The sequence below is a fragment of the Gossypium arboreum genome, chromosome 11 (genome assembly GCF_025698485.1).
Source record: "Gossypium arboreum isolate Shixiya-1 chromosome 11, ASM2569848v2, whole genome shotgun sequence".
NCBI lineage: Eukaryota > Viridiplantae > Streptophyta > Magnoliopsida > Malvales > Malvaceae > Gossypium > Gossypium arboreum.
The window spans coordinates 89431941-89451063 of record NC_069080.1 but is presented as its reverse complement, the minus strand read 5'-3'; the positions used below and the strand labels follow the sequence as shown (position 1 = coordinate 89451063).

General features: G+C 35.3%; 2 pseudogenes; one reads left to right on the top strand and one right to left on the bottom strand.

Moving 5' to 3' along the window:
• Nucleotides 1–7613: 7613 nt before the first annotated feature.
• On the bottom strand, nt 7614–9674 carry LOC128283904 (photosystem I assembly protein Ycf3-like; annotated as a pseudogene).
• Nucleotides 9675–13406: 3732 nt separating this feature from the next.
• LOC128283903 (ATP synthase subunit alpha, chloroplastic-like) lies at nt 13407–14902 on the top strand (annotated as a pseudogene).
• Nucleotides 14903–19123: the final 4221 nt, after the last annotated feature.

Genomic DNA, 19123 nt, shown 5'->3' with positions numbered 1-19123 from the left:
TTTATTATATTGGTACAATTTATCCTCATATAAGTCAGCCCCAAATCTGAAATCTTGAAACCCAAGATGAATCCCAAACATTGCCAAGAAAGTGTCATTGCTGTTTCTCTCAACTAGCTTGGGTAAGATATCTTTTCTTTTCAATCCCTTCATTAATCTTGTCAATTAAAAACCAAAATTTCCAGATCTATAATTTTGGGGATTTTAAATTATTTCAAAGGTATTTTTCCAGATTTTAATGAGATCTCAAACAGTTTTAAAATTCAGACCCAATTTTGGCCACCATGGGTGGTGGTGCGTGCACCTATGTGCAAGAAAGGGTGCTGTTTTGTTTCCTAGTTCTTGTTTATATTTTTCCTGCCTTAATTTGAGTTCTTGAACCCTTCTAGTCATTTTTTAAACCCATTTAAATTAGGGAAAAATCTTCTTGATTGATTGGCCATTTGAAACCCACAAATCGTGAAGCGTAAGTGCAGTTAAGGGTAACTAGTTTGTTATTTCGACATAGTTGTTGGGTAAATGTTATGAATTGATTAAATGAAGGAACTTAATCATTAATTATCTACTAATTTTCCAGTATATTATTGAATTAGGTGCTGACCCAAATGCCCCAAATCATCCGTAAACGTGAAGAACGATTGTACGTATAGTTCGCTTCGATACAGTGTAAGGAATCTAACTAGTTTGGATTCATACAATAGTTATAATTTCAAAGATTGGGTTGAAATCATAAGTGGGTGCTTCGGGGCTGGTTTAATGGTAAATTTATTGAATTTATACTGAATTTTGGTTTAGATTAGTTTAAGGAATTATTAAGGAAAATTGGAAGATTTGCTATTGTGCTGCGAGGAAGCGAAAAATAAGGTGTGGGTCCTAAACTCATAAAATTGTTTGAAAATGATAAATATCATGTTATATTTGATAAATTAGCTTGCTGATTGAATTGGATTAATAGCCAAATTATTGATCTTGTGAGTGGTTGAACCAGGTATTTGACATGTTGGAAAAATTGCTAGTTTGATAGTATGATGTTTGATTAAGTTTGTAATTGCATATTTGAGTTATGAGATATGAGAATGTTTGAATAAATGATATAATGCGTTAAGATATTAAGCTTATGTATGATTTAAATGCATTAGATATTTGTTATATTGTGTACTGAAAAGGGTTTTATTTATGCATAATGGAAATCCGTAAAGTATGTGAAATTGAACTATATTAATTGATACCAACACAATGGTAATTTGAAAGATTGGAAAACTGTTTCCATTTACTGAAAGTATGTGATTATTGAGGACATGCTAAGCATGTCAAATGAATGTGAAAAGTATTGAGATATGATTATGTATGAGATTGTGCAACATATTGCATATGCATTGGGTTGGGATTTTGTGGTTGACGGAGGAGTTCCGTGGAGTATTGGCAGCATATTAAGTCTGCATTATTCATAGTCAGTGCACTACACCTGGAGTACCGAGGGGAATAGAGATTTATTGCATTTTTTACTAACAACTTGTCTGCAGTTTTACTGGCAGAATTTTTTGCATATTATTATTAGCGGTTTTAACCATAATGGGCTTAAGCCAATAAATGTTTTGGAGTTTGGATGATGGGTTCTAGGGAACTCGTGGTGTGTAGCGGATAGTATGGGTAGAAACCTTTTTGCATTGCATCATGTGTATGACATATTTGAATGTTATTGATTTATGCTACGTATTGTATTTAGTTGTATTGAATGGTATCAGAATTAATGATTGTCACTCAAGTGAATGACGACCTATGCTCATACACCGTTTGACATTAATTTGATAATGTAACGATATGAAATTCCCATGATGGTTCTGTTTTCTTCTGTTAAAGCTAACCTATTTCACTGTATTTGATATTTATGTTTGTTTAAATAATTGATCAACTCACATTGAGCTTTTCATAAACTCTCCCGTTAATAGTGTTTAACTTTTTAGGTAAACCTCGAAATTAGGACTGGACTCGGCATTTGGAGAATCACCTTGGACCTTGGACTATTCTTAATAAGTATTTTTAAGTCTTTATTGGTTTGGCTTGTAATTTTTAATTATTTCTGGTCTATGGCTTGGTAACTTTTCTTTTAGGGATTTTTGCATGCGTGGATTACTCAAGCATAATAACCAGATAATGCATGATATCGGGCTTAAGTAAAATTTGATATTGTTCCCCAGTTTCCGCTGCATTTCAAAGGAACCGTTTTTGAAAAACAAATCGATAAGCCAACTAAGTTTCCAAAATGACTTGAAAAATGGTTTTTCTGCTGCATTAGTTTAACATCAAGTTTTTTTTTCAAGAAGAGCGACAAGCAAATGGTTTTTCTAAAACAACACTATTAACAATAAAATGAATCCTAAGCATACATGACCTATTGAATGAATGCTTTTAAGCTAACTCAAAGTAGAACAATGGTTTTCTAAAAAATGAGTTAATTTAAAGTCTTCAAAAGTATCATAAGTTAGCTTAGCCATTTTGATGGCTAATGTAGCCTTCTCAATCTAGCCATAATGGCTAGGCTGGGTTTTGGAGGTTACAGTGTAGAAGTTAGATCAAAGAAATCCAAAGCTTTAGCTTTTCCTCGATCTAAGTCCGAACATGGTTTATCTTGATCTAAATAAATAATTTCAGTTAATTAAATACTTCTAGTATTCAATTAAATCCAATGTCTTTTCTTTTCCTCAAACTCAATGTCTTTTCTTTTCAAATCTGCATATGATTTCCGATGATCGGAAGCTACTTTCAAACTATTTCGGATTACTTTCACTTTCTGTTCAGTTTCTTTTATCAAATCAACCCCGTGAATCTTATTTTCGCTGAGCTCAGTCCAATACAAAGGTGTACGACGGTGTACGACATTTGCGACCATATAAAGCTTTGTAAGGTGCCATTTTAATGCTCGACTGAAAACTGTTATTATAAGCGAATTCAATCAAGGGAAAATATTGTTCCCACGTACCTTCAAACTCAAGAATGTAACATCTCAACATATCCTTGAGTATTTGAATAATCCATTTGGATTGACCGTCCATTTACAGATGAAAAGCAGTACTGAAGTGCAATTTAGTACCAAAAGCATCTTGCAACTTCTTCCAGAATCGTGATGTGAATCTCGAATCTCTGTCTAACACTATAGACAATGGCACACCGTGCAATCTCACAATAATAGAAATATATAACTCAGCAAAATTATCAAGCGAGTAATTGGATCGAACCGAAATAAAATGAGCTGATTTCGTTAAATGATCAACTACAACCCAAATTACATCTTTCTTTCTTGGAGACAGGGGCAAACTAGAAACGAAGTCCATGGTCATTCGATCCCATTTCCACTCTGGAACTATAATCGGTTATAACAATCTCGATGGCAGCTGATGTTCCGCTTTAACTTGCTGATAGATCAAACATTTAGAAACAAATTCAGAGATATCTCTTTTCATTCCAGACGACCAATAATGCTATTTCAGATTATTATACATTTTCATACTACCCGGATGCACAGATAAACGATTACTGTGAGCTTCACTCAGAATTATTTGAATTAATTCTGGATTTCTCAGAACACAAATTCGATCTCAAAATCTCAAGAAATCATCTTTGTCAACTCTGAATTCTAAATCAGACTCTACATCGCACTGAGCTCGCTTAGCTAAAATCTCATTATCAATCTTTTGAGCTTCGATAATCTGCTATAAGAACAAAGGTCTTGCTTTTAATTCAGCTAAAACTGAACCATCATCTGATAAAACCAAACACAATTCTTCTATTGTCGTAGAGGGAAGAACTAGTCGTTCAGGGCCCCGATGGGTCAATGCTTTGGGAGTATTCATCACACGCAAAACAAACAACAATTTTTGACTCAAGGCATTAGCAACAACATTTGCTTTTCCCGGATGATAATCAATCACAAGTTGATAATCTTTTAGCATTCTAACCATCTTCTCTATCACGAATTCATATCTTTCTGAGTCATCAAATACTTCAAACTCTTTTGATCAAAGTATACGTGACACTTCTCACCGAACAAGTAATGGTGCCAAATCTTTAAAGCAAACACAATCGCAACTAATTCAAGATCGTGCGTCGGATAGTTTTTTTCGTACGGCTTCAACTATCTCGAAGCATAAGCAATGACTTTGCCTTCTTGCATCAAAACACATCCCAAACCAATCAATGAAGCATCACTGTAGATCACAAATTCTTTACTCAATTCAGATTGTACCAATACCGAGCTTCAGTCAACAAGGATTTCAACTGATCAAAGCTGTTCTGACACTTTTCAGGCCACTCAAACTTGACATCTTTCTGTAGCAGTTTTGTCAACGGAGTCGCAATCATCGAAAAACCTTTCACAAATCTTCTATAATAACCAGCAAGTCCCAGAAAACTACGGACTTCAGAGACATTTCTCGGAGGTTTCTAATCTAGAATAGCTGAAATTTTGCTCGAATCAACTCGGATACCAAATGCTGATACAATATGACCCAGGAAACCAACTTCTCATAACCAGAACTCACATTTATTGAATTTCACATACAACTGCTTATCTCACAAAATCTGTAGCAATAATCTCAAATGCTCGGCATGTTCGTATTCATCACGTGAATAAATCAATATTTCATCAATAAATACAACAACAAATTGATCTAAATACGGTCTGAAAATTCTATTCATCAAATCCATAAAAATAGTAGGTGCGTTAGTCAATCTGAAAGGCATAACTAAGAATTCATAGTGGCTGTATGGCGTATACGATACACAGGCTCCGGGGGGAGATGTAAGAAAAATTACCAACTTGACTCTTAGCCCAAGTGTTATATTTGGTTATTTACTAAAATCGCCCTTTGGAGGCGAAGGTGGATTGTTAGTGTGGACGATTTGGAAGATATAATTGGAGGACATGTATGGTTAGGTTCCATTTGTATATTTGGTGGAATCGGCATATCTTAACCAAACCTTTTGCATGGGCTCGCCGTGCACTTGTATGGTCGGGAGAGGCTTACTTGTCTTATAGTTTAGGTGCTTTATCCGTTTTGGTTTCATTGCTTGTTGCTTTGTGCGGTTCAATAATACCGCTTATCCTAGTGAGTTTTACGGGCCCTTGGACGAAGCTTCTCAAGCTCAAGCATTTACTTTTCTAGTTAGAGACCAACGTCTTGGGGCTAACGTGGGATCCGCTCAAGGGCCTCTTTGGGTTAGGTAAATATCTAATCGTTCCCCGACCGGAGAAGTCATTTTGGAGGGAAACTATGCGTTTTGGGATCTGCGTGCTCCTTGGTTAGAACCTCTAAGAGGTCCCAATGGTTTGGACTTGAGTAGGTTGAAAAAGACATACAACCTTGGCAAGAACGGCGTTCTGCGGAATATATGACGCATGCTCCTTTAGGGTCTTTAAATTCGCAGGTGGGTAGCTACCGAGATCAATCTGATTAATTATGTCTCTCCAGAAGTTGGTTAGCTACCTCTCATTTTGTTCTAGGATTCTTCCTATTCGTGGGTCATTTATGGCACGCGGAAGAGCTCAGCATGCCATGATGAGATTTGAAAAAGGAATTGATCGTGATTTTGAGCTGTTCTCTCCATGACTCCTCTTAAGCGAGATAAGCGAGACGGAGATCCAATGCTTAAGGTAGGAATCAATTTGATTACACTATATATATTGAAGGAATCGGTGATATTTAAAAAGTATTACATTTTCCTTTCGTTTCAACTCATTTTCTATCTAAAATATTTTTTTCGGCTCGGCTATTCCACCCGGCCGAGCCATTACCTTTATTAATATTAAGATTCTTAATTAAGAAGCCGGGAAAAAGCAATAAAGAAAGAAATCTATTCATCGAGCAAAAAGAGAGAGAGGATTCGAACCCTCGATAGTTCTTTGTTTCGAACTATACCGGTTTTCAAGACCGGAGCTATCAACCACTCACCATCTCTCGAAAGCTAATTTCTATTTTATTTTTATTCCACCGAATCGAACATGGCCATATGAGTTGATACCATCACTATGTATAGAAAGATATCGTGTGTGAACCTATAGGTCAATCTATTTATCTGTATATATAGATAGATGAAATGCATAATCTAGCATGCCTATTTGTGAACGTGATTCAACATAGATTCTACATCTTGGAACCAAGCCAATTTTGGGGCCGCTTTGTGATAATGGAACCAACCGGCAAAAAGCATTAAGGCCGCAAAGACCAATGCACCGATTGCGGTACAATAGAGTTGTAATTCACTAGTTATTCGGATGCTCGCCAAATCTGAAAAAACCGGAGGTTATTTGTATTCCTCGAAACCCCACCCACATCGCCATTCAAGATTTCTTGGCCCACTATTGGCCAAACCACAGGCGCTAGGTCCAATGTGAGTAGGATCGCTGAGCCATGCTTCATAATTGGAAAAACGAGCACCGTGGAAATACATGCCGCTCAGCCAAAGAAAGATGATGGAGAGTTGGCCGAAATGGGCACTAAATATTTTGCGAGAGATCTCCTCCAAATCAACTGGTATGGCTATCGAAATCGTGAGCATCGGCATGTAGGTTCCAGATCCAAGTGGTAGTATCGGGTCCCTTAGCTATTGTTCTTGAGAAATGGCCCGGCCTAGCCCATTCCTCGAAAGAAGTTTTACGGGATCCCTATCTACCAAAATTTTTACTTCGGTTCGTGAGCGAATAATCATTGAGTCCTCCTCTTCCGGACAACACATACAAAGAGACCGCCAACGATCGAGAATTAGTGAACCTATGAGAGACGCTTATAATTAGTTTCTTTCTCTTCTATCTCTCATCTATCTATCTATTTTTATCTATCTATTTTTCTTTAGTTATTCACTAGAGCAATTATGATCCGGAAGTCGATCCGGGGCAAGTGTTCGGATCTATTATGACATATCCATGAGGCGCTCAACGGACCTTTTAATCTTATAAAACCTTTTTGGACTTTACTTACATTGGTGCAAAACCCATTTTTTGTGCAACCGGTGTAGTGTATTCATATCTCAATTAGAAGTTCCGAGGTGGAGTTTTTTTGTCTTACATAGATAGAACAAACAATATTACTCTATCCCAAATCACGTGCACATTCATTACTACGGGATACTCCGATGTCGATAGTTAGTCATTTGAGGGTTTTTATTAGTTTTAGTTTTAATAGAAATAGAAGCGAAAATATATATATATTATATATATATTTTATTTTGCTATATCCGTGTATTACTTATCCTTACGAAATATCAAAGCGAAATAGAACGATTTGAGAAAGGATATAATGAAATTCTTTGATTGGTTTTTCCAAAAGAGAAATGCTCCGTTTTATTTGACCCATGGGTCCAACAAAACCAAACCATTACACAATTAACAATTCCAATTAAATTAATATTTTTACTATTTAATTTAAATAGTCAAATTGACTAGAAAATCGAATTTAATAATTTAAATAGTACCGTAATTTATTTAATTAAATTAAATATTAAATAAATGGATTTAATAGAAATTAAATAGAAATAGAATTAAATAGAATTCTCTAATTTCTAATTCAATTTGAATCCTAAAACTAAAATAATAATAAATAAACAGAGAGCTCTTGTTCTTATTCAAGCGGCGTGATCTTTAACCAATTCTGCGCTTCAATATAATTACCGGGAGTAAGCGCTATAGCTTTGTTTCAATACTCGTGACTTGATCGAACCAAGCCTCCGCTATTTCGAATCCCCTGTCGAATGGCCTGTTCTCCCGGTCGAAATAGGCGGTTCAATTCCTTCCCTTAGAACCGTACTTGAGAGTTTCCTACCTCATACTGCTCGCGATCAATTCTTTTGGTATCCCATTTTTTTACCCTACCATATATCCAATTGAATGAGATTTCTCATAGATCTATTGATTTGTCTCGGGTTAACCAAAAGGGGTTAATTACATGAGTTTCAAACTCTAATTTGGATTAAATTAATAATAAGTTTTATCTTTTCTCCCACCTTCGAAAAATAAAGCATAGGCATTTAGGAGGGTCGTCGTCGTTAGATTTTTACGAAAGGTAACTATCTCGGTTTCATATCATATAGAAATTTATATAGAATCCTTGAAAAGACTTCTTCCTCATAAAAAGACTTCTTGTCTTTGGGATGCGATGCTACACATTGCTCAATAACTTAGGGGATCGGCTCTATTACATAAGTCGATTCCTAATTTTTATCTCATATCATGACATAAATAAGCAGTTCTTATTTATTGTATCGGCTCAAAACCTCGCTAATTGATCTTTACGGTGCTTCCTCTATCAATTAGATCTTTATCCATAGAATAAAGTATCTAGGCATATATATTTCTTCATATTTCGACTTCTATGAAGTTTCTTTTTTTGTTACAGCTGATAAAAATCGTTTTTTGGACGATGCAATATGTAGAAAGCCTATTTTTTTCTAGTATTTTATTTACTAGCGTGTTTATTTACTAGCGTATTTATTTACTAGCGTATTTGCTCTTTCTTTCCTTTTTTATTTCTATAGTGGAGATAGTCGCATGCGTAATGACAGATCACGACCATATTATTAAAAGCTTGTGGTAAGAACGGGTTTCGTTCTAGTGCTCGAAAATAATATTCTAAAGCTTTTGTATGCTCTCCATTACTTGTGTGGATAAGGCCTATGTTATATAGTATATAACTTCGATCATAGGGATCAATTTCTAGTCGCATAGCTTCATAATAATTCTGTAAGGCCTCCGCATAATTTCCTTCGGATTGAGCCGACATCCGTTACGGTCGTCATTCGATTCAAAGAATTCTCCGTTCCAAAACCGTACATGAGATTTTCACCTCATACGGCTCCTCCTTTATGTGCATAATGAGAATAATCCATGGAATTAAAAAAAAGGTCGAAATATTGTCATTATGAACTGAGCGGGGCTAATGTTTTTACAAGAAATCTCTAGCCAACCCTCTGGCAAAAGATCTTTTCTTACCATCAAGCGTGTTTGTATTAGATAAAAAAAAGTAAACTCCAACAATTTCTTTGTTCTCAACACTCCTTAATTTCCAGGAATTAGTCACTTCAACAATCTTCGATGGTTATATGGGTATCCAAAGTACGAACAAGATGGATGTTTGTTGTCCCAACCATTTCTCTTAGTTCCGATCCCGATAAAGAAAGGGAATCATTAATAACAAAGTTTTCGTGTTGTTGATTCCTAGGCGTAGTGCTTCTTCCTCTATGCCGCCTATTGGTACTAGTGTAGTAGGGTTGACCCACAATCTGAGACCCATAGGTGTAACCTTTCGCTCAATACTCGAATCAACAATTGAAGCATCGAGGTTGCATTAATCGGGGATACACGACGGAAGGAATTGCTTTATTTATAAACTTCACCTTCAACAAGCGTAGATTTCTTTTTTGTTTTCAATAGCCTTTTTTCTATTCTGAATAATGTGTCTTTTTCCTAAGACTGAGAGTGGTAAAGTAAATAAAAAAGTAAATAATAAATAAAGAATAAAGAGAATAAAGTAAAATATATATATAATAATAATCAAATCGCACCATCTCTGTAATAAGTAAATGCCTCTTTTCTCCGAAGTTGTCGGAATTATTAGTAATAAGATATTGGCTACAATTGAAAAGGTCTTATCAATAAAATTTCCATTTATCTGCGATCTAGGCATAGGTAGCAATCCATTCTATAACTCTTTTCATTACCCTCGTGAGAAAATAAAATGATCTCACAAACAAAGGAAGTGTCTGATCTGAAATAACATAAAAGTAGACCCATTCCATTTTTAAAAATTCTTGAGCGGAGGCTAAAGAAAAAGTGATAAAAAAAAAGTGATGAAAAGTTTTCTATTTTTATAGCAAGTTTCCTAGTTAGAATTGATATTGTTCGTACCTATCGAACAATCTAATATGAGTAACTCGCTATTCGCTCGGGGTATCGGCCATAATAATTATGTAGGAGAGATGGCCGAGTGGTTCAAGCGTAGCATTGGAACTGCTATGTAGACTCTTGTTTACCGAGGGTTCGAATCCCTCTCTTTCCGCACCTTCACCTAATTCGCCAATGTAACTGACTACAATGTATCAAATAAGAACATATACTAAAGAATTAGACCCTTCTTTAGTTCTCTATTCCCAATTCCTTTTTAATATGGAATACGTAAAATAGCATACAGGGGATGAAAATCTCCTTACGTATCTATCATACATGAATAGGAGAAAATCTCGAATCAAACCCATTCCCTGTCTTCCTTTACTTAACCTTAACTCGGTGAAAAGGGGAGAACCCTTGTTTTGTTATTTTAGTTAGGTTTAAGTCGGCGAGAATAATATTCTCGACAAGCAATTCATTTATTTTCAAACCAACCCATTTCCTATCTATTATTTGATTGACTAATCCTTTATATTGTAATGTGAAAGGTCAAATGTTTTGGTAATTCCTCATTGGTGGATGAATCAAGATAATTTTGAATCGAGTTCTAGATTTTGTTCATCCTCATTTGAAATAATATCTCGGGGTTTGCAGCGATAACTTGGTATATCTCTTGTCGCCCATTAACTAAAATATGTCTATGGTTAACTAATTGACGGGCTTGAGGAATAGTCGAAGCCATACCCAATCGAAAAAGGATGTTATCCAACCGCATTTCAAGTAATTGTAGTAAAACGACTGTTGACCCTTTGGCTTTTACGGCAATACTGAGCGTATTTAAGTAATTGTCGTTCGTAAGGCCATAATGAAAACGCAATTTTGTTTTTCTTCTAAACGAATACGGTATTGAGATTTTTACCGGTAGCGATTGGTTTCTAAGATCGCTTAGGCTCTAGGCCTTTACTAGTTAGTCCGGTAAAGCCCCAGACGGCGTATTTTTTTGAAACGAGGCCCTCGATAGCGTGACATAAGGACTCCTTATTAATTTGAATTTTATTGAAATTTCATAAACCGAAATTAAAAACCGAACTAAATGAAGCGAAATCATTGAAGGATTGTACTACAAATATTAATGAGATGAATTGGATCAATATCCATACTTTACTTTTTTGTTTTTTGTATTGTATATAATGTATACAAAAAATAGAAATAAATATATATATAATATATAAAATAATATTAATATATAAATATAAAAATATATAAAATATTTAGATATAAAATATTTAGAATATATATAATAAAATAGATATAATATATAAATAAATTGAATATAATATTAAATAGATAAATAAATTAAACCAAAAGAGTTTCCTTTTTTCTTGATTTATTACGCAAAGATCTAACTCCTCAAATTGATCCCTAATTGGAAGTTTCGACGAGATAATAAGCAGATTGTTGACCTTTGGAAAGAATTGGAAAGAAAGGGGAAAAAGCTTTTCACTGTTTGTTCTTTGATTTCAAAAAACATTCTAAATTATGTAAAAAAGGCAAAAGCAAACAAATAGGGAAAAGGCTATCGGAATCGAACCGATGACCATCGCATTACAAATGCGATGCTCTAACCTCTGAGCTAAGCGGGCTCAAATAATAGAAATTTGGTATCCATAGGGATTCAGCAAACTATTAGATCTTATCTATTAACTATCTATTAGTTATTCATAATTAATATGAATTATTAATATGAATTAGAGACTCAATTTAGAAAAACTAGAATTTTTCTAATTTTAATGCCATACTTAATATAAACTTAATATAAATATAACATATTTAATATAATAATGGTAGATTCAATCTAATATTCAAGCTAACTAGATAAATAGAATATATTTTTGACTCGTTTAGACATAGGTAAATGAAAATTCATTATTTATGAATAATTTTATAAAAAATTTAATAATTTATTAAAACAAAAAAGAAATACATAGAATTAGAATAATTAGAATAATATAAATATGATAGAATAGAATAAATGGAAAAGGAGTCAAAGCGATATAATACAAAAAAAGAACCGAGTTCTTTTTTTAGTCTATCTAAAATAAAATAGGAGATCATATGAAAATGTAACCGATTCTTTCGTTTCCTTGGGTCCTTGGCCATCCGTAGGAGTTTGAGAGTTAATACCGATATTTTAGCAACAAATCCAATAAATCTAAGTGTAGTCCTTGGTGTATTGATCTTTTTGGAAAGGAGTGTAATGCGAGTTGTTTATTTCAAGAATAATTTGGATTCACCCGGTTGTACTTTTTTCATTATAACTAGGAAAGAAAAGAGTGCATGATCCCGCTAATTACTTCGAATAAATTTTTAAAATCATATTATAGAACCATAGCATTTCGTGATTCATTGGTACATCGACTTTGATTCTCTATTAACCAATAACTGGGACCATTAACATGGTTAAGGCCAAACCCGTTTGAAGTTCGAGATGCAAGAGGTACTCTTTCTACTACTATGTTACTAAATACGAAATATTTTCAAAACAAAATGTTTTTCGATATAAAACACTCATGTCGATAAAACGATTTGAGCCCTTTTCCAATCTGAATCGATGACCTATGTATAAAGGGAGAAGAATTCTTTGAATTTGAAGAAAAAAAAGAAACAACTTTGCTGACAAATTACAATTATACATTATACAATTCTAAGTACAATTAGAAATTCCAAATTATATGTAACTTTTTTATTTATTATTTTTTATTATACTTTTTAGTTTTTGATATATTTTCTATTTTGGTCGAAGAATCCTCGAATATTACGGTCTTGGATTAGTAATCAGTTTCTATATTTTGGAATATGAATAGAGACGAGAGGGAGAGGGTAAGCTCATTACATTAGAAAAAAAAGATATTGGGAATTAATTCCCAATAAATAAGAAATAATTGAGCGTGAGAGCCAAATGAATCGAAAGGTTCATGTTTGGTTCGGGAAGGGATCATGGAATTTTTGAAATAAAAAAAAAATGAATGGAAAGATAATCTACTTTCATTAAGTGATTTATTAGATAATCGAAAAGAGAGGATCTTGAATACTATTCGAAATTCAGAAGAACTACGCGGGGGGGCTATTGAACGGTGGAAAAGGCCCGGGCCCGCTTACTGGAAAGTAGAAATGGAGGCGGATCGGTTTAAGTGAATGGATACTACGAGATAGAACGAGAAAAATTGAATTTGATTAATTCAACTTATAAGATTTTGGAACAATTAGAAAATTACAAAAATGAAACCATTTATTTTGAACAACAAAGAGCGATTAATCAAGTCCGACAACGGGTTTTCCAACAAGCTTTACAAGGAGCTCTAGGAACTCTGAATAGTTCTTTAAACAACGAGTTACATTTACGCACCATTAGCGCTAATATTGGCTTGTTTGGGGTGATGAAAGAAATAAGCGATTAGCCCTTTTTTTACCTTTTACTTTATTGTAGATTGTAGGCATTATTTTTTCTTCCAAAAATAATTAGGAAATACTCATGGTAACTATTAGAGTAAGCGAAATTAGTAATATTATCCGTGAACGTATTGAGCAATATAATAGAGAAGTAAAGATTGTAAATCTGGTACCGTCCTTCAAGTGGGCGACGGCATTGCTCGTATTCATGGTCTTGATGAAGTAATGGCGGTGAATTAGTAGAATTTGAAGAGGGTACCATAGGCATTGCCCTCAATTTGGAATCAAATAATGTTGGTGTTGTATTAATGGGTGACGGTTTGATGATACAAGAGGAAGTTCGTAAAAGCAACAGAAAAATTGCTCGAGATACCGGTGAGTGAGGCTTATTTGGGTCGTGTTATAAATGCCTGGCTAAGCCTATTGACGGTCGGGGTGAAATTTCAACTTCGAATCTCGGTTAATTGAATCTCGCCCTGGTATTATTTCGAGACGTTCGTTTATGAGCCTCTTCAAACAGGACTTATTGCTATTGATTCGATGATCCCTATAGGACGTGGTCGTGAGAATTAATTATTGGGGATAGACAGACCCGGTAAAAGCAGTAGCTACGGATACGATTCTCAATCAGCAAGGGCAAAATGTAATATGTGTTTATGTAGCTATTGGTCAAAAAGCATCTTCGTGGCTCGGTAGTGACCACTTTCCAAGAAAGGGAGCGATGGAGTACACCATTGTGGTAGCCAAACGGCGGATTCCCCAACTACATTACAATACCTCGCTCCTTATACGGAGCGCTTTGGTTGAATATTTTATGTATCGTGAGCGACACACCTTAATCATTTATGATGATCTTTCCAAGCAAGCACGGGCTTATCGCCAAATGTCTCTTCTATTACGAAGACCGCCGGGTCGTGAAGCTTATCCAGGAGATGTTTTTATTTGCATTCGCCTTTTAGAAAGAGCCGCTAAATCAAGTTCTCGTTAGGTGAAGGAAGTATGACGCTTTACCAATAGTTGAGACCCGATCGGAGACGTTTGGCGTATATTCCTACTAATGTGATTTCCATTACGGATGGACAAATATTCTTATCCGCCGATCTATTCAATGCTGGAATCGGACTGCTATTAATGTGGGGATTTCCGTCTCGAGTAGGATCGGCGGCTCAAATTAAAGCTATGAAACAAGTCATTGGTAAATCAAAATTGGAATTGGCCCAATTCGCCGAATTAAAGCCTTTGCACAATTTGCTTCGATCTCGATAAAGCTACTCGAGAATCAATTGGCACGAGGTCAGCGATTCGTGAGTTGCTTAAACAATCCCAATCAGCTCCTCTTACGGTGGCGTAACAGATAAGTACTATTTATACTAGGAACGAATGGTTATCTTGATTCATTAGAAATTGGACAAGTAAGGAAATTTCTCGTTGAGTTACGTACTTACTTAAAAGCGAATAAACCTCGGTTCAAGAAATCATATCTTCTACCAAGACATTCACGAGGAAGCGGAAGCGCTTTTGAAAGACGCTATTCAGGACCAAATGGAACGTTTTCGACTTGAGAACAATTATAAATAGAAAATTCTAACTTAATGGAATATAGAGAAATCGATTCAAAATTGCGTCCAATAGGATTTGAACCTATACCAAAGGTTTAGAAGACCTCATCCTATCCATTAGACAATGGACGCTTTTCATTACGATTTTTGACATTTTGACTTTTTTCTCTTGTTCGGTTTTTCTTTTCTCTTGGTTGGAAAACTAAAGAACATGTGAAAAATTGTATTGTTAGAATTGCGGATTTATTAATTCAATTCAATGATGCTAATGCATCGTTGAATTGAATTAATAAATATTCAAATAGATAGAATAGATAGAATTGAATATCGGCGGGTAGCGGAATCGAACCCGCATCGTTAGCTTGGAAGGCTAGGGGTTATAGTCGACGTTGATTCATTATTTTAGCGTCTCTAATTCAAAACCGAACATGAAATTTTGGTTTCATTCGGCTCCTTTATGGAAGATGGATAAATAAAAAAAGAAATAAATAAAATAGAATATAAATAAGATAAAGATAAGGCGGAACGAAATGAAATAAGAATTTGGCCCATAACATCTATGTTAGCTTTTACATCGAATGCATTCAAAACAATTCGCTTTCTAGATGATCCTTCTAGAAGAATGGGATTAGAATAGAACAATTTTTCTAGTTACTTCGTTCTCTATTTCTATTTGAGAAAATCCTTAGGAAAAGCATTTTGTTTCCGCCGAGCTAAAACAAGATGTAAATGTCTCTAGTAAACCAAAGTTATCGTTTAATAGCTATTTTGCTTCAATCTATCCCATCAAAAAAATTGAAGATTTAGTTACGATTAGAAATACACTTTTCTATCTTTATCCATGGATCTTTTCCTCATACTTATTCAATTGGAAGTATTGATCCAATTGAAAAAAATTTATGTTTCGTAATTTCATAATCCAATTTTCAATTTTAGTTAGAATATAATTTTAAAATTATATTTAATTGGCCCTTGGATCCAAATCACGAGAATGTATATTCTTCCTCAAATCTTTCGTTGAGAGGTAAAGGATTAAATCCTTTTAAGAAATAAAGTTTTGCTCGAATATGAATCAAACCGAGGGACCCCTTAACTCTTAGGGGGATTAATAGAACGAATCACACTTTTACCACTAAACTATACCCGCTACAATGCGATTATTGTATTTATTGTATATTTATTGTATATAAATATAAAGGGACCCTTTGTCAAACAGGGGAATTGGGCGTAATCAAGATAGGATTACAAGATAGGAGCCTAAAAAATCCTGAAAATTAGGGCCTTGCATACAACAGCTCCTTTCATCTGATCAAACAAATCATTAATTCAGGGCAGAGGATATTTATTCTTGATAGTCACTTTATTCAACTGACGATAATCGATACACATTCTCATCGTACCATCTTTCTTTTTCACAACTAGAACCGGAGCACCCCAAGATGAGAAACTCAGTTTGGCAAATCCTCTATTGGTCAACTCTTGCAACTGAGACTTTAATTCTTTTAACTCGGTAAGAGCCATTCTGTACAGAGCTATTGAAATCGGGGTAGTACCAGGAACCAATTCAATACCAAATTCTACCTCTCTAACTGGAGGTAATCCCGGAAGTTCTTCAGGAAATACATCAGGGAACTCACACACAACAGGCACTGATTCAACTTTCTTTTCTGACACTTTTGAATCAATCACATATGCAGAATAAGCTTCACAAACTTTCTCACAATACTTAAAGTTTTCATCAAAGATATTACAACAGGCAATCCATTCAAATCACTGGATTCAATTCTGACTATTTCATCATTCTTACATCTCAAGTCAATAGTTTTCCATTTGCAGTTCACCACAGCATCATGCAAAGTTAACCAATCCATACCCAGAATTATATCAAACGCATCAAAAGTAACAACATCAGATTAGCCAGAAAACAAGTGTCTCGAAACATTAACGGAAAATTCTTGCATACTTTATCAACAGGAACACATCTGCCTAGGGGGTTCGAAACTCTAATTACAAATTCAGTAAACTCTACAAGTAAAGTCTTACTGTTTACTAAGTTCATGCATATATACGAATGCGTCGATCTAGGATCTATCAAAGCAATCACAAAAGTATCATAGAGAGTAAATGTACCCGTAATCACATCTGGCGATGAAGCTTCCTCGTGAGATCTGATAGCATAGGCTCTAGCAAGTGCACGAGCCTCATATCTAATAGCTGTGTCTTTTGTTCCTCTTTGAATACCGCTTATATTTCCCGAATTTCTGGGAGGTTTACCACGAGAAGCATTACCAGTCTGCCTCAGATTCTGAACATTATCATTTTCAGCTAAATCTAGGAATCTTTTATAAAATGATTTCTTGAACCACAACTATAACAAGCTCGGTTATTACTTTTTCCCCAGCATTCTCTAAAATGTTGTCTTCCACATTGATCACACTCAGCCTTTTCATTCTTTCCATTATCAACACTGGTAACAGACGTAGCTGAAGACTTGAAATTCAATTGCGATCTAACACGATCTCTGTTCGAATATCCCACACTAGTCTTTGAACGACTGCTATCATCTCTAAACTTCTTTGATCTAGATTGAAATGATTTGCCCGATGATCTCTTTCATACCGCTCTAGCTTCAAAATCAGCTTTTCTTTTCTCTTTCCCAAGATCTTCATCTTTACATGCTCATTCCTCTTGTACAACAAATTTTTTGATTTCCAGAATCCCGATTAACAAACGAATATCCTCATTCAAACCATCTTCAAATCTTTAGCACATTATTGCTTCTGAAGATACACATTCTCAAGCATACTGACTCAACCTTACAAATTCTCGCTCGTATTCTGTAACAGACATACGACCTTGTTTAAGCTCAAGAAACTGTTTGCATTTCTGATCAATGAATCTCTAACTGATATATTTCTTCCGGAATTCAATTTGAAAGAAATCCCAAGTAACCCGTTCACTCGGAACCACAGATGTCAAAGTTTTCCACCAATGATATGCCGTATCTCTCAGAAGGGAAACAACACATTTTATGCATTCTTCAAGATTTAATGATAATTCGTCAAACACTCTTATTGTGTTCTCTAACCAGAATTTGGCTTTTTCAGCATCATCACTCGTTGTAGCTCGGAACTCTTCAGCCCCATATTTTCTAATCTTATCGACTGATGGTCTATTTAACTGTACTTGATTCACTAATGGCATAACAGGAGCTTGAGGAAGATTAACCGAGGGTGGAGGTTGTTGTACAGCTGGATTAGTCCTAATATATTTGGTGAACCAATCATTCGTCATCTGATAGAAGACTTGTCTAGCCTCACCATCACAACTACTTGTAGCCGGTCGAGAATCACCTTGCACCGTCCCTTGCACGAGAGCAGGCGTATTACTTTCAACATCGTCTGCTATGGCTCTTTTGGGATCCATTTGCTATATAAAAACACATTTCAATGTCAGGATTCATTACACTATCCCAGTTCATAAATATGGCATGTATAGCTAGACTCACAAACGCTATGGCAGTCCTAGAACCGACTAAACCATAGCTCTGGTACTAATTAAATGTAACACCCCTAACCCGTAACCATCGCTGGAATAGGTTAAGAGGCATTACCGGACTCATAACACAGATCAGAACCATCAAATATCAAATATCCTTCCATTTCAATAAATGTAAATCATTCGTATTCAACGTGAACTTAAAATGATTGTACAAATTTTAAAACATGCTTTCAGGATCAATTCGATAACATATGAAAGTTTCAGAACTTATAAAAATTTTTAACTTTTAAAAGGTCATACGCCCGTGTGAACAGGTCGTGTGCCTCACACGGTCTTAGACATGCCCGTGTGTCTAAGCCGTGGTAAAACAGCGCACAGTTACTGACTTGCCCACAAGGCTACAAGACACACCCATATGCCTTGGCCGAGGTCGAGTCTGACTTAGGCCACACGGCTAGCCACACGCCCGTGTGCTTTGGCCGTGTTCGGGCCTGACTTACAATTGTAAAGTACCTCATGGGACACACGACCGTACAACATAGTCGTGTGTCGTACATGGCTGAGACACACGCCCGTGTGGACAAAAATAGGCCATTTGAATAGCCAATTTGCCACCCCAAAATGGGTCAACCTACAATCAAAGAAACAAACATATTTGCTCAACCATTTCAGCCAATATCTATATCAAATCATACATAATTCATGGTAAAACATTACCAATCATTTCCATTCTCAATTC